Below are 15,815 nucleotides of genomic sequence, written 5' to 3'. Positions count from 1 at the left end.
GTCTTGGTCTACAAATTGAATATATGAAAGATAGAATTTTTGTCCTTCAATCAACATACACTAAAAAGATTTTAAAGAGCTTCTATGTGGATAAAACACATCCATTAAATACCCCGATGGTTGTGAGATTACTCGATATAAATAATGATCCACTCCGACCTCATGAAAATAATGAAGAGCTTCTTGGTCCTAAAGTACTATATCTTAATGCAATTGGTGCGCTAATATATCTTGCTAACACTACAAGGCATGACATAACTTTTTCAGTTAGTGTCTTAACAAGATATAGCTCCGCTCAAGGAGAAATTGGAATAAAATCAAGCACATATTGCGTTATCTAAGGGGGATTACCGATGTGTGCTTATTTTATGGCAATGATTGCAATACCGATCTTGTTGGTTATGTCGATGTGGAGTATTTATCTGACACACACAAGGCTTGATCTCAAACATGTTATGTGTTTACATGTGTGGCACTGTCATATCTTGGCGATCGACTAAGCAATCAATCGTGGCTACTTCTTCTAATCATGCTGAGATAATTGCTATTCATGAAGCAAGTCGAGAATGTGTATGGTTGAGGTCTACTATACATCTTATTCGAGACAAATGTGGTTTGAAGTGTGATAAACTACCCACAGTTTTGTATGAAGAAAATACAACATGCATAGCCCAATTAAAGGGAGGATTCATAAAGGAGTTAGGACAAAGCACATTTCACCTAAATTATTGTTCACACATGATCTTCAAAAGAATGGTGATATTAATGTGCAACGGATCCGTTCAAGTGATAATATGACTGATTTGTTTACCAAATATCTACCGACGTCAACCTTCAAGAAACTAGTGTACAAGATTGGGAAAAGAAGGCTCAACGATGTGAACTGATGATCTCATCAGGGGGAGTTAATATGCTTTGTACTCTTTTTTCCTTACAAGGTTTTGTCCCATTGGGTTTTCCTTGCAAGGTTTTTAACGAGGAAACCAAAAGGCGTATTTCTAAATATGTGTACTCTTTTTCCTTCATTAGGATTTTTTTCCCATAGGGTTTTTTCCTAATAAGGTTTTAACGAGGCACATTATTTATGGACATCCAAGGGGCAGTGTTATGATAAAAATCAAAATATGGTGGATGTCTACTCTTCCTCCATGATCTTTCTCTCAAATGGTTAATGACATATTCAATGACATATTTTCTATGTTCAATGACATATTCCATGACATAATTTCTTCACTTTTCATGCCTATATAAAGGCTTTGTAATAGATAAGAAAATACACACAATTTAAGAAGAAAATCTCTTCCTTTCTCTCTATCTTTATTTCTTGTTCATGTTTTACTAAATTGTCTTTATTTCTTGTTCATGTTTTACTAAATTGCTTTTATTTCATAACAATAAATAGTTTAAGGAGTGGATGCCCATACTGTTATCAGTGGCGAAGCCAAAAATGTTTCCAAGGGTGTTCAAACTTGAAAGAACACAAAAAAAAATTCTCGACAAAGGATGTTCAATATATATTTTATACATCTAAAATTAATATTTTATTTATATACACAATATAAATTTTCATAATATTTCAGTGAAGGGTGGTCAGTTGACCACCCTTTGTTAAAGGTGGCTTCGCCCCTGGCTGCTATGGACACCCATTTTCCCTACTGTTTGATGTTGAGTATTTCCATTCCTCTTACTATTTGTGAATAGAAAGTGTACTTTTTAGGCTTATAAATAGCCTTGTATCTCATGGGTAAAGAGACACCAAAGTGAAAGAAGAAAAGACTTCTTCCTTCTTTCTATCTCTTCTTATTTACATTTTACTGCATTGCTTTTATTTTATAACACGTTATCAGTACGAAGCTCTAATTTTATTCTTAACCCCCGCTAAGTTGAGTCATATTTTATTAAGGTACGTATCACTATATTCATTTTATTTATGATAGTACATATCATATGCTTATTGTTTGCAGATTACTTGTTCTCTTGGGCATCTTAAATAGTTTAAGTACATTGCAGTGATAAAATAACTATTTCCTTCGGTGCTTAACTCTTAGATGACCTCAAAGTCATCAAACTAGCTACCCACTAATGACATGCTTAAAATATTCATGGACTTCCCAGATCAAAATATATCTTTAAGGCATTTTGAAGAACTGTGAGAAATGAATTGACAAATAATAATTTCACATTAGTTTAATTACTTTATATTTATTGGATTTGAACATATAAATAATGGTAGTCACGTTCAATTCTATTAACACATATATATCAATAATATCAAGTGAAATGAAACAGTATGTTGTTTCCAATTTATGGCAAAATAGAATGAAATAGTAGGTTGTTTACATGATATAACTCTATTTCCGTCTCTTTTTTTCTTACTCGTTTTGTTTCATTAATTGTTTATTAATATAATTATTTCTCTAACTTATTTATCTTTTATGATAGTTTTCACTATGTCAAATTTATCAAAACTTGAATTTGTGGTACTTGACATCACCGGAAAGAACTATTTATCATGGGTGCTTGATGTTGAAATTCACCTTGACGCTAAAGGTCTTGGAAATACTATTATACAGGGAAACTCCATTCCCGGAAGTGAATGTTGTAGCAACATATGATAAGTTTGAAAGAAAACAAAATAATTATCGTGGTCGTGGACATGGTCGTAGAAGTGGACGTGGCAGGGGACGAAACAATTATCGTTATTATGGTGGAAATAAACAGGAGAACAATAAGGGTTCTCAAATTAATCCTTCAAAAGGTAAAATTAGTATGTGTCACTGATGTGGTATGAAAGGTCATTGGGCACACATTTGTCGCACGCCAGATCATTTTGTCAAACTTTATCAAGCCTCCCTTAGAAAGAAAGAAAATAATGCGGAGGCACACTTGACCTTTCAAAATAATGATGATGGAGCAGGTCCCTCAAACAAACATGTTTCTGAGGAACATCTTGCATATAAAGATGATGATTTTGAAGGCGTAGCAAATATTACTCATTTAGAAGCTGGAGACTTCTTTGAGGATATTGACTGAAGAATTAATCATTTTACTGGGGAATGAAACTATAATAAAAATAATCATTTTTTTATGTTTGCAACTAGTTTATTTTTCTTGAGTATATTTTCCTAATGCATCATGTGTTGCTAGTTTCTTAATGTTCTTATTCTGTTTGTCTTTCATATTTCTTATGATGTACTTTTTGATTTTTTTTATGAAGAACATGAAAATTCCCCAGTTTTCAGTTGGACTCAAGATTAATAAAGATGATATATGTCTTCTGGATAGTGCTACAACACACACTATTTTAAGAGATAAGAGATATTTCTCTTATCTGGTAATGAAAGAAGCCAATGTTAATACAATATCCGGTAGTACAAGATTAATTAAAGGTTCTGGAAGAGACAATTTATTACTACCAGGGGGAGCAAATTTGGCTATTAATGAAGCACTATATTGTAGTAAATCTTAAAGAAACTTTTTAAGTTTCAAAGATATTCACCAAAATGGCTACCATATTGAGACTACAAATGATGGAAATATTGAATATCTTTATATTACTACAATAATGTCCGGTAAGAAATATGTGCTTGAAATGTTACCTGCTCTTTCCTCTGGCTTATACTATACAAGTATTAGCAGGATTGAAATACATACCGTAGTAAACGGGAAGTTTACTAATCAAGATAATTTTATTATTTGGCATGACTGGTTGGGCCATCCTGGTTCTAATATGATGCGTAAAATAATTGAGAATTCACATGGACATTCAATGAAGAACAATAAGATTCTTTAATTTAAGGAATTCTCTTGTGCTGCATGTTCTCAAGGTAAATTAATTATTAGACCATCAACTATTAAAGTTCGGATGGATTCCCCTGCATTTCTAGAACGTATACAGGGTGATATATGTGTACTCATTCACCCTCCATGTGGACCTTTAAGATATTATAAGGTTTTGATAGATGCATCTACAAGATGGTCACATGTGTGCTTACTATCAATTCATAATATGGCATTTGCGAGATTGTTGGCTCAGATAATAAAGCTAAGAGCGCAATTTCAAGATTATGCAATTAAGACAATTCGTCTTGATAATGCTGGTGAGTTTACATCCCAAGTCTTTAATGGTTATTGTATATCAACTGGGATAACAATTGAGCATTCGGTTGCTCATGTTCATACACAAAATGGTTTAGCTGAATCATTGATCAAATACCTCCAATTAATTGCTAGACCAATACTTATGAGAACAAAACTTTCCATTTCAGTGTGGGGTCATGCTATTTTGCATGCAGCAGCACTTGTGCGGATACGACCCGCAAGTTATCATAAAGTCTCTCCATTGCAATTGGCTTTTGGTCAGGAGCCAAATATTTTCCGTCTTAGAATCTTTGGTTGTGCGATATATGTTCCAATTGCTCCACCACAACGCACAAAGATGCGTCCTCAAAGAAGGTTGAGGATATATGTTGGATATGAATCTCCTTCTATTATAAAATATCTAGAGCCGATGTGTGACGACCCGACCCGTCGTCTCATGAGTTACTGTCTCATTCGTCCCATTTTCTGCTTCCTCATGTTTCATTATCGGTATTGGGTGCATTAGAATTTATTTGGAGCGATTTTGATAAGAAATGAGACATTTAGTCTCTTTTAAGAAGGTTTAAGTTGGAAAAGTCAACCGGACGTTGACTTATGAGTTAGAGGTCTCGGATGTAAATTTCGACGGTTCGGTTAGTTCCGGGAGGTGATTTGTGACTTAGGACCAGGACCGGAAGTAATTTTGGAGGTCCGGTATTGAATTAGGCTTGAATTGGCGAAATTAGTATTTTGGCGAACTCCGGTTGATAGGTGAGATTTTGATCCGGGTGTCGGAATGAAATTCCGAGAGTTTCTGTAGCTTCATTGTGTCATTTGGGATTTGTGTGCAAAATTTCAGGTCATTCGGACATCGTTTGGTCGAGTTTTTGATCGAATGTGTGTTTTAGAAGTTTTAAAAGAACTTAGGCTTGAATTCGATATAATTTGATAATTTTGGCGTTAGTTGAGGTGTTTTGACGATTGGAGAAAGTTTGGATAATGTTTTAAGACATGTTGGTGCTTTTAGTTGAGGTCTCGGGGGCCTCGGGTGTATTTCGAAAGGTTAACGGATCGATTTAGGCACGGAAAAAATAAAGTTGCTGCATTTTTTTACAGCACTGTGAACAGTGCCCATGAACAGTACCCATGAACAGTGCCCATGAACAGTGCCCATGAACAGTACCTCGTAACAGTACCCGTAACAGTATCCGTGAATAGTACCCGTAAACAGTATCCGTGAACAGTAACACGAGTGAACAGTAACACGGGTGAACAATAATTCCGAAAAATTCTGGGCAGAATGTTTACAATTCATTCGTGAAAAACACCCCATTTCTCCACCATTTTTAGTCATTTTGAGAGCTTTTGGACGTGGATTGAAGGGAGTTTCAACTAAGATCGATTGGAGGTAAGTTTTATGAGTTAAATACATGATTTTATTGAAGAATCATCCTAGAAATCCATGAAAACATAGCCAAATTATAAGAAATTAGGGCTTGAGATTGAAATTCTAAATTTGGGATTTGAGGGGTCAAATGGACTCCGATTCTTGTGAATTTGGTATGTATAGACTCGTGGCGAGATAAGGAACATTTTGATGTAAAAATTTCTGGATTTCAAGACGTGGGACCGGGGCTCGGGCTTTGCAAATTTCGTGATTTTTGATATTTTTTGAGTCTTTTCGATTGGGTTATATTCCCTTAGCCTATTGTGATGTATTCGTTGTGGTTTTGGCCAGATTCGACGCGCGAGGAGGTCGATACGAAAGGAAAGGGCATCGCGGAGTAGTATTTGGCCGGCTAGAGGTGAGTAATAGATGTAAATGATGTCCTGAGGGTTTGAAACCCCGGAATTTCACATCGTAACACTATATTGAGGTGACTTGCACGCCGGATAACGGGCGTGGGGTAGAGCACCGTTGGGGATTGTGACTTGGTCCGTCCCGAGAGATATTTTACTACATTTTTGGTTGAGACGTATACTTTATTATTGTGAATTGGGCTTGTTGCCATGCTTGGGGCCTTGTGCCGACCTGTAGAACCCTTAGGGGATTTTTGACTGGTTTTCCTCACTTATTTTGTTAAAGAATTTATATCCTCAGTCATGTTTCCAATTGTAGGCTTCTTGCCAATTATTTGAATCCTTCAGGGATTGATATCACTGCTTTCGCATATTTTGCATATCATTTGACCTCAGTCCAAGGTTTTAAATACTGTTTTGCAAACTCAGCCATCTTTCTAAGATTTGAAAACTTAAATGATATTTCTAAATGATATTTCGGGCTGAGAACTACTGTTTTACAAATGCCCAAGGGGCTTATGATGATTTCTGGACTGAGCATGGATCGGGCTGCGCGCCGCAGCAGTGTTATATTGATATTGAGGCCGAGAGCCTGGTTGATTACATTGATATTGAGGCCGAGAGCCTGGTTGATTACATTGATATTGAGGCTGAGAGCCTGGGTGATTATACTGAGATTGATATGAGGCCGAGGGCCTAGATTTGATGCCACGAGATGGCTTGATATTGCGCTTGGGCTGTAGGAGCCCCTCCGGAATCTGTACACACCTCCAGTGAGCGCCGTCTACGATAAATAAATATGGATGGCTCGGGCTGCACGCCGTAGTGGGTACCAGAGGGTACCGTCATATGCATTGCATTGCACTCATGCATTTATTCTTTATCTGCATTATCTGCCATAATAATTATGTGCTCTTATTTCATTGACTGGTTGCTTTATACTGTTCTGAGCCTGAGGGGCTGATACTGTTCTGAGATACTGAGCCCGAGGGACAGATTTCTACTTATTATTTTGATACTGAGCCCGAGGGGCAGATTTCTAATTATTATTTTGATACTGAGCCCGAGGGGCAGATTTCTACTTATTATTTTGATACTGAGCTCGAGGGCCAGATTTCTAGTTATTATTTTGATACTGAGCCCGCGGGGCAGATTTCTACTTGTTGTTTTGATATTGAGCCCGAGGGGCAGATTTCTACTCGTCATTTTACTGCCAAATTACCTGTTTTACTGGTTTAAAAGAAATTTCACATGATATTTCACTGAATTGTTATTTTAAATGATTTCACTGCTTATGTATAGAATGTTGTGTGCCTTAACGTGTTTTCTTACCTTCAGTCATTATTTATATTTATTACTCACTGGGTCGGAGTACCCACATTACTCCATGCACCATGTGTGCAGGTATAGGTATTCCTGAGGCATAGAGCGAGTTTTCTGCTGTTCAGTTTTCATCGGAGTTATAGAGGTAGCTGCATGGCATTCGCAGACCCGTTTTCTCCCTTATCTTCTGTTATTTATGATATCTTCAGACTTTGTTCCTAATTCCATACTTTGTAGAATTTTAGTAAACTCTGTATTAGCTCATAACTTGTGACACCCCGGTTAGGGCTGAGTTGGGTTGGATTTCCGTATTTTATCTATACTTTCCGCTATTGGATATTATTAAACCATGTTTATACTATAATTGTGTTAATTAATTGTCTTAAAAGGATGAATTGGGTTGAATGGTTGGCCTTGTCTTCATGAGAGGCGCCATCACGACCAGGTTCGGGAATTGGGTCGTGACAAGTTGGTATCAGAGCCTAGGTTAATTGGTCTCACGAGTCATGATCCGGTTTAGTAGAGTCTCGCGGATCGGTACAGAGACGTCTGTATTTATCCTCGAGAGGCTGCAGAACCTTTAGGAAAACTTCACATTCTTGAATTCTTATCGTGCGTCCTTGATTCAGCTTGAAAAGTAACTCTTACGATTCCTTCCACATGTTCGTATGTGCGAACGAGCACTTAGTATTTGATTTACCTTGATGGCTTGTAATTCCTCGATAGAAGGGCGAGACGTGATCTCGGTGAGTTTGATGTTAGGCTAGTCTGGAGGACTTGAGGCCGGATCTTGCCTATGGTTTGAGCACTAAGGTGCTGATTGTGCGAGCAAGTGTTTTGAACCTTTATGTTTGGTATTGTCCTTATTAGTGGGAATCATGGCTGTATAGCTACGTGAAGAGTATGATAGTACTGCGAGATGTATCTATATGACTTGGAAGTGACGAGGAAGGTCTACTGGATGATAGATGAACTATTGAGTGTATGATTCCCATTGTGATAGGATGTGTAGTCCCAAGTTATAGGTGCGTGAAAAATCTTTTTATGTCTCCTATTTGGAGTGAAGTAAATTTCATGTTACAGTATGAGTTTAGACTCAGGAAGATTAAGTGATTGTGTAATGTGTATGGCAGTGGAAGGTATACAAAAAAATATTAACTAAAGGTAAAGCTAGTGGGTAATTGGCTTATGAGGGGAATCTATTTGTCATACTAGTTAGATAAGTCTGGGAGCTGAGATCGCTTCTGTAAATGTATTATGACGAAATCGTTGAGTCAAGGAGACCACCTTGAGGGTCGAAAACATTAAAGAAAGAATATGTTCTTACTCGGTTGAATAGCCCAATAATGGAGGATTGAAAGGTATTTTCTATGTGTTATGATTCAAATAGGTGCAACGCATGTCCATGTATCAATTTTGATAATATAATACATGTAATATTGAGATTAATGTTGTTGATATACATTGTGATGCTTTGTCAAGTTGTGGACGTGTTGTTAGGATGGTTTTGGTGATTCTCTGGCAGGTGGATAGGCCCAATTACAAAGGAAACTCTGCCAAAATTTTTGAAAAATTTGGGACTTAGTAAAAACAAATTTGTCGCCTAAAGAGTGGGCTTAAACGTTGTGTGAGTGAATGCAAAAATTGCAGAAGAGTTAAAATTTCCGATGATTCGTGTTTCCACAAGCTTATTAAGGAGTGAGTTTAATCTCACCATGGTATTACGGCAGCAATAGAGTATATGTGTTGTGATCTATGGCTTTGAGCCAAGTTGGGGATCTTGCTATTGGTTAGCGGATTGTACGATTATGTACTATGTTAGTTCCGATTTGATGCATGCTGGTGAATCAGTTCTGGTTGTGGAAATTAGGCCGAGAATGGCACGAGTGAAGGAAATTTTTTGACAAGATGTCATGAGCTCGGATGAGCAGGAGATAAGTTTCGATGTTTACGGTAAGTTGGAATTGTCTTCAGCGTCACCTAAGATCGGTGTTTTGTAAAAAGGGTTTTGCGTCCCGGTTAATGACTCTTGATCGCTCTTCAGCGTTAGTGCGATCGATGGTTTGGAGGTACGCTCCAGATATTGTTGTGGTAGGTTGTGGGAGTGTGTCCCACGGGAAGATTATATAAGTGTGACATGTGATCACTTGATTGATTAAAGATGTAAACCAAGTATGAAGTTTGTGATGGTGTCGTTAAATTAAAGATTCATGCCTGGAGGGCACTTGGCATATTGGGTTGTGAACTGGGGAGGATTACCCCGATTGTGATGGTTGTTCTTGTGTGTTATGAGAAAAATGGGAGTTATTATGGACCTTTGAAAGGTTATCAGACTAGTTCAGTGTGATCAGAATCGGTTTGAAGTCGATGGATAGATTTAATGTGAATAATGGCTCTATATCAGGCCAGATGTGTGCATTTTAGTAACGCGGTCCTCGTGGAGGAGTAGTTAGGTTGATGTTTCATTGTCAGATATTTCGCGTAGTGATACATTGCGCCGTGTGAGTTGTGAGACGACTTGAGAAATTGCTATGTGTTGAGAATCTGTGTAGGAATGACGTTATATGAGCATCTTGGCTCTTGAAATTCAGATTGTACATCGCACCTCAGTTGTGCTTGAGTTTTGTAGCTTATAACGCTATATGTCCCTCAGAGATATTATTATGCACTTAGCATGCTTACGACCGATACTCGGTATTTTGTTGTAATGAGCAAATTTGGCTCGATGTGCATCTCCTTATGTGAGATCTATGTGTGGATCGGGTGACATGCCGCCATGGGTATGTTATCTAGATCGGGTTGCACGCCGCAACAGTGTGATGTTGAGTATAGTTTTCTATATGCTATTTTGTATGCCTTGCTTCCTGTTTTCTAAGAAAAGTCTGTATTAGTGTGTGAGATTGGTAATTCCTTCCAGAGTTTGTTTTCCTTTTGTACCGCGTTCGAATTGGTAGCTTATTGGCATATTGTGGCATCATATGCGACTTTTGATTATGTCTGGGGTGACTTATTGCCTGAGCAGTTCGTACTGGGTGGGACGAGATCATTGAATTTGAGATTAGTGCAATCTGAGTATATGAAGTAAATTAAGGAGCTACGACCATGATTTTGCTCAAAATGAGGTGATAGTTCTTGCCAGGAGTATAGAACCAACGAATTGTTGTCTTGACAGTGGTCATGAATTTATGCATACCTCATCCGTCATGTCAATATTGTAAGAGTTAGAACAATACCTATGTACATCATGCAGAACATGAGATGTGTAGCGATTTTCTTCTAGGTGATTAGAGAAAACAAAGCTTCAGATGATTAGGGCGAATGATCTTCGGATGATTGGGGAAATAGTATTGCTAATTGAAAGCGACTTGATGAGAGTATATGTCTCATAAAAAGGTAATGTTATTAAACTAATGATATTTCGGTAGTATTATGGCATGTTCTTGTTGGGTCCGCTGATGGTACTGATGAGCTTGAGGTACGGCTCTTTCGTTTGAGTCATTTTTCATGACTTGAGTATGTTCAGGCCGCTTCTTATTGGTGCGCGTATTATGAAAGTTGTGCCTTAGGCCTGTATTGAGGTATCATATCACCAAAGTGGTGTGTTGGATTCGAGGTGATCATTGGGGTCATTGATGAATACGAACAAATTTGATTTCAGCATGTTTGATGGGTAAATATCGAGGTTCGGTTTTAAAAAAAAATTGTTACTATAATTGCTAGAGGAGAAATGGCCTCATGAATGGTTGATCTGAGCAATGGTTATGATTTATTGCGTGTTTCAATTATCATTGGCAGTATATGAGAGTGTTGGAATGAGACATTGGCTAATAAGAGATTTCTATCGGTATTTGGTTGTTGTGGGCAGCTGCTGTGAATGGAAGTTATTGCTGCATTTGTTTGAGTTATTGGTATATCATACAATTGCACCTAAGGTTGCAGGCATGGTCTATTACAGCTGGTTCAAACTTATTCTGAATGTAGGTGTGAGGTTCTGATCTTGTGTATGATTCCGAAAAGGTGAAATGTGGCTCTATGATTTATGGGCTAGACTAGATTGTGTGATCTTAGTTACAATGCGTTATCAGACCCATGTGAGATAGGGCGACGTGGGATCATCCCCGGGTTTATGCTTGATAAGGTCATTCAGCTTTTGGTTGGTTTCTAGGACAACTCTGGGTACGCTCGAGGACGAGCGTTTGTTTAAGTTGGGGAGAATGTGACGACCCGACCCGTCATCTCATGAGTTACTGTCTCGTTCGTCCCATTTTCTGCTTCCTCATGTTTCTTTATCGGTATTGGGTGCATTAGAATTTATTTGGAGCGATTTTGATAAAAATGAGACATTTAGTCCCTTTTAAGAAGGTTTAAGTTGGAAAAGTCAACCGGATGTTGACTTATGAGTTAGAGGGTTCGGATGTGAATTTCGACGGTTCGGTTAGTTCCGGGAGGTGATTTGTGACTTAGGAGCAGGACCGAAAGTAATTTTGGAGGTCCGGTGTTGAATTAGGCTTGAATTGACGAAGTTAGTATTTTGGCGAACTCCGGTTGATAGGTGAGATTTTGATCCGGGTGTCGGAATGAAATTCCGAGAGTTTCTGTAGCTTCATTGTGTCATTTGGGATATGTGTGCAAAATTTCAGGTCATTCGGACATCGTTTGGTCGGATTTTTGATCGAATGTGTGTTTTAGAAGTTTTAAAAGAACTTATGCTTGAATTCGATATAATTTGATGATTTTGACGTTAGTTGAGGTGTTTTGACTATTGGAGCAAGTTTGGATAATGTTTTAAGACATGTTGGTGCTTTTAGTTGAGGTCTCGGGGGCCTCGGGTGTATTTCGGAAGGTTAACGGATTGATTTAGGCACGAAAAAAATAAAACTGCTGCATTTGTTTACAGCACTGTGAACAGTAGTTATGAACAGTGCCCATAAACAGTACCCATGAACAGTTTCCCGTAACAATATCCGTGAATAGTGCCATGAACAGTACCCCGTAACAGTATCCGTGAACAGTACCCCGTGAACAGTACCCCGTGAACAGTAACACGGGTGAACAGTAACACAGGGTGAACAGTATTCCAAAAAATTCTGGGCAGAATGTTTACGTTTCATTCGCGAAAAACACCCCGTTTCTCCACCATTTTTAGTCATTTTGAGAGCTTTTGGACGGGGATTGAAGGGAGTTTCAACTAAGATCGATTGGGGGTAAGTTTTATGAGTTAAATACATGATTTTATTGAAGAATCATCCTAGAAATCCATGAAAATATAGCCAAATTATAAGAAATTAGGGCTTGAGATTGAAATTCTAAATTTGGGATTTGAGGGGTCAAATGGACTCCGATTCTTGTGAATTTGGTATGTATAGACTCGTGGCAAGATAAGGAACATTTTGATGTAAAAATTTCTGGATTTCAAGACGTGGGACCGGGGCTCGGGCTTTGCAAATTTCGTGATTTTTGATATTTTTTGAGTCTTTTCGATTGGGTTATATTCCCTTAGCCTATTGTGATGTATTCGTTGTGGTTTTGGCCAGATTCGACGCGCGAGGAGGTCGATACGAAAGGAAAGGGCATCGCGGAGTAGTATTTGGCCGGCTAAAGGTGAGTAATAGATGTAAATGATGTCCTGAGGGTTTGAAACCCCGGAATTTCACATCGTAACACTATATTGAGGTGACTTGCACGCCGGATAATGGGCGTGGGGTAGAGCACCGTTGGGGATTGTGACTTGGTCCGTCCCGAGAGATATTTTACTACATTTTTGGTTGAGACGTATACTTTATTATTGTGAATTGGGCTTGTTGCCATGCTTGGGGCCTTGTGCCGACCTGTAGAACCCTTAGGGGATTTTTGACTGGTTTTCCTCACTTATTTTGTTAAAGAATTTATATCCTCAGTCATGTTTCCAATTGTAGGCTTCTTGCCAATTATTTGAATCCTTCAGGGATTGATATCACTGCTTTCGCATATTTTGCATATCATTTGACCTCAGTCCAAGGTTTTAAATACTGTTTTGCAAACTCAGCCATCTTTCTAAGATTTGAAAACTTAAATGATATTTCTAAATGATATTTCGGGCTGAGAACTACTGTTTTACAAATGCCCAAGGGGCTTATGATGATTTCTGGACTGAGCATGGATCGGGCTACGCGCCGCAGCAGTGTTATATTGATATTGAGGCCGAGAGCCTGGTTGATTACATTGATATTGAGGCCAAGAGCCTGGTTGATTACATTGATATTGAGGCTAAGAGCCTGGGTGATTATACTGAGATTGATATGAGGCCGAGGGCCTAGATTTGATGCCACGAGATGGCTTGATATTGCGCTTGGGCTGTAGGAGCCCTTCCGGAATCTGTACACACCCCCAGTGAGCGCCGTCGATGATAAATAAATATGGATGGCTCGGGCTGCACGCTGCAGTGGGTACCAGAGGGTACCGTCATATGCATTGCATTGCACTCATGCATTTATTCTTTATCTGCATTATCTGCCATAATAATTATGTGCTCTTATTTCATTGACTGGTTGCTTTATACTGTTCTGAGCCTGAGGGGCTGATACTGTTCTGAGATACTGAGCCCGAGGGGCAGATTTCTACTTATTATTTTGATACTGAGCCCGAGGGGCAGATTTCTACTTATTATTTTGATACTGAGCTCGAGGGGCAGATTTCTACTTATTATTTTGATACTGAGCTCGAGGGGCAGATTTCTAGTTATTATTTTGATACTGAGCCCGAGGGGCAGATTTCTACTTGTTGTTTTGATATTGAGCCCGAGGGGTAGATTTCTACTCGTCATTTTACTGCCAAATTACCTGTTTTACTGGTTTAAAAGAAATTTCACATGATGTTTCACTGAATTGTTATTTTAAATGATTTCACTGCTTCTGTATAGAATGTTGTGTGCCTTAACGTGTTTTCTTACCTTCAGTCATTATTTATATTTATTACTCACTGGGTCGGAGTACTCACATTACTCCCTGCACCATGTGTGCAGGTACAGGTATTCCTGAGGCATAGAGCGAGTTTTCTGCTGTTCAGTTTTCATCGGAGTTATCGAGGTAGCTGCATGGCATTCGCAGACCCGTTTTCTCCCTTATCTTCTGTTATTTATGATATCTTCAGACTTTGTTCCTAATTCCATACTTTGTAGAATTTTAGTAAACTCTGTAGTAGCTCATGACTTGTGACACCCCGGTTAGGGCTGAGTTGGGTTGGATTTCCGTATTTTATCTATACTTTCCGCTATTGGATATTATTAAACCATGTTTATACTGTAATTGTGTTAATTAATTGCCTTAAAAGGATGAATTGGGTTGAATGGTTGGCCTTGTCTTCATGAGAGGCGCCATCACGACCAGGTTCGGGAATTGGGTCGTGACACGATGACTGGAGATTTATTTACGGCAAGATTTTCTGATTGCCATTTTGATGAATCAGTATACCCAACAATAGGGGGAGAAAATAAGCAACTGAAAAAGGAGATAGATTGGAATGCATTATCACTGTCTCATTTATATCCTCGAACAAATCAATGTGAACAAGAGGTTTAAAAGATTATTCATTTGCAAAATATTGCAAATCAATTGCCAGATGCATTCACTGACCTACCAAGAGTGACTAAGTCACATATTCCAGCTGCTAATTCTCCAAATTCGAGTTGATATCTCGATAGGACAATCAATTAAAGCAAATGAGTCTAAGCCACGCTTGAAATGTGGTAGACCAATTGGTTCTAAAGATAAAAATCCTCGAAGAAGAAAAGGAGAAAATGATCAAAGTGATCATAAGAAGAGCCCCAAGACGTAACAAATGATAAGACCTTAGGGGAGGTTCAGGTACCTGAAAATAATGAGAATGAAGAGATATCAATAAGTTACATCTCAACGAAAAAAAGATGGAACCGAAATAATATTGTTATCGATAACATTTTTGCTTATAATGTTGCCGTTGAAATAATGCAATAAGATGAGGATCTTGAACCAAAATATGTCGATGAATGTAGACAGAGAAATGATTGGCCAAAATGGAAAGACGCTATCCAGGCAGAGTTAACTTCACTTGAAAAACATGAAGTCTTCGGACCCATAGTTCGAACACCTGAAGGTATAAAGCCAGTAGGGTATAATGGGTTTTTGTGCGAAAACGAAATGATAAAAATGAAGTCGTTAGATATAAAGCGCAACTTGTGGTACAAGGGTTTTCGCAAAGGCCTGACATTGATTATATGGAGACATATTCTCCTGTAATGGATGCTATCACCTTCAGGTATCTCACAAATATGGCAGTGCATGAAAAACTTGATATCCGTCTAATGGATGTTGTCACAGCCTATTTGTATGGATCATTAGACAATGAAATTTTTATGAAAATACCTGAGGGATTTAAAGTACCAGAAGTGTATAAAAGTTTTCGTGAAACTTTTTCAATAAAGCTTCAAAAATCTTTATACGGATTGAAACAATCAGGTCGTATGTGGTACAATCACCTGAGTGAATACCTGTTGAAAGAAGGATACAAGAATGATCCAATTTGTCCTTGTGTCTTTATAAAAAGGTCTGAATCTGAATTTGCTATAATCACCGTGTATGTTGATGATTTAAATATCT

Source organism: Nicotiana sylvestris, chromosome 12, assembly GCF_000393655.2.
Source record: "Nicotiana sylvestris chromosome 12, ASM39365v2, whole genome shotgun sequence".
NCBI classification, from domain to species: Eukaryota; Viridiplantae; Streptophyta; class Magnoliopsida; order Solanales; family Solanaceae; genus Nicotiana; species Nicotiana sylvestris.
The sequence above is the reverse complement of the archived record's forward strand: the minus strand, read 5'-3'. Positions refer to the sequence as shown.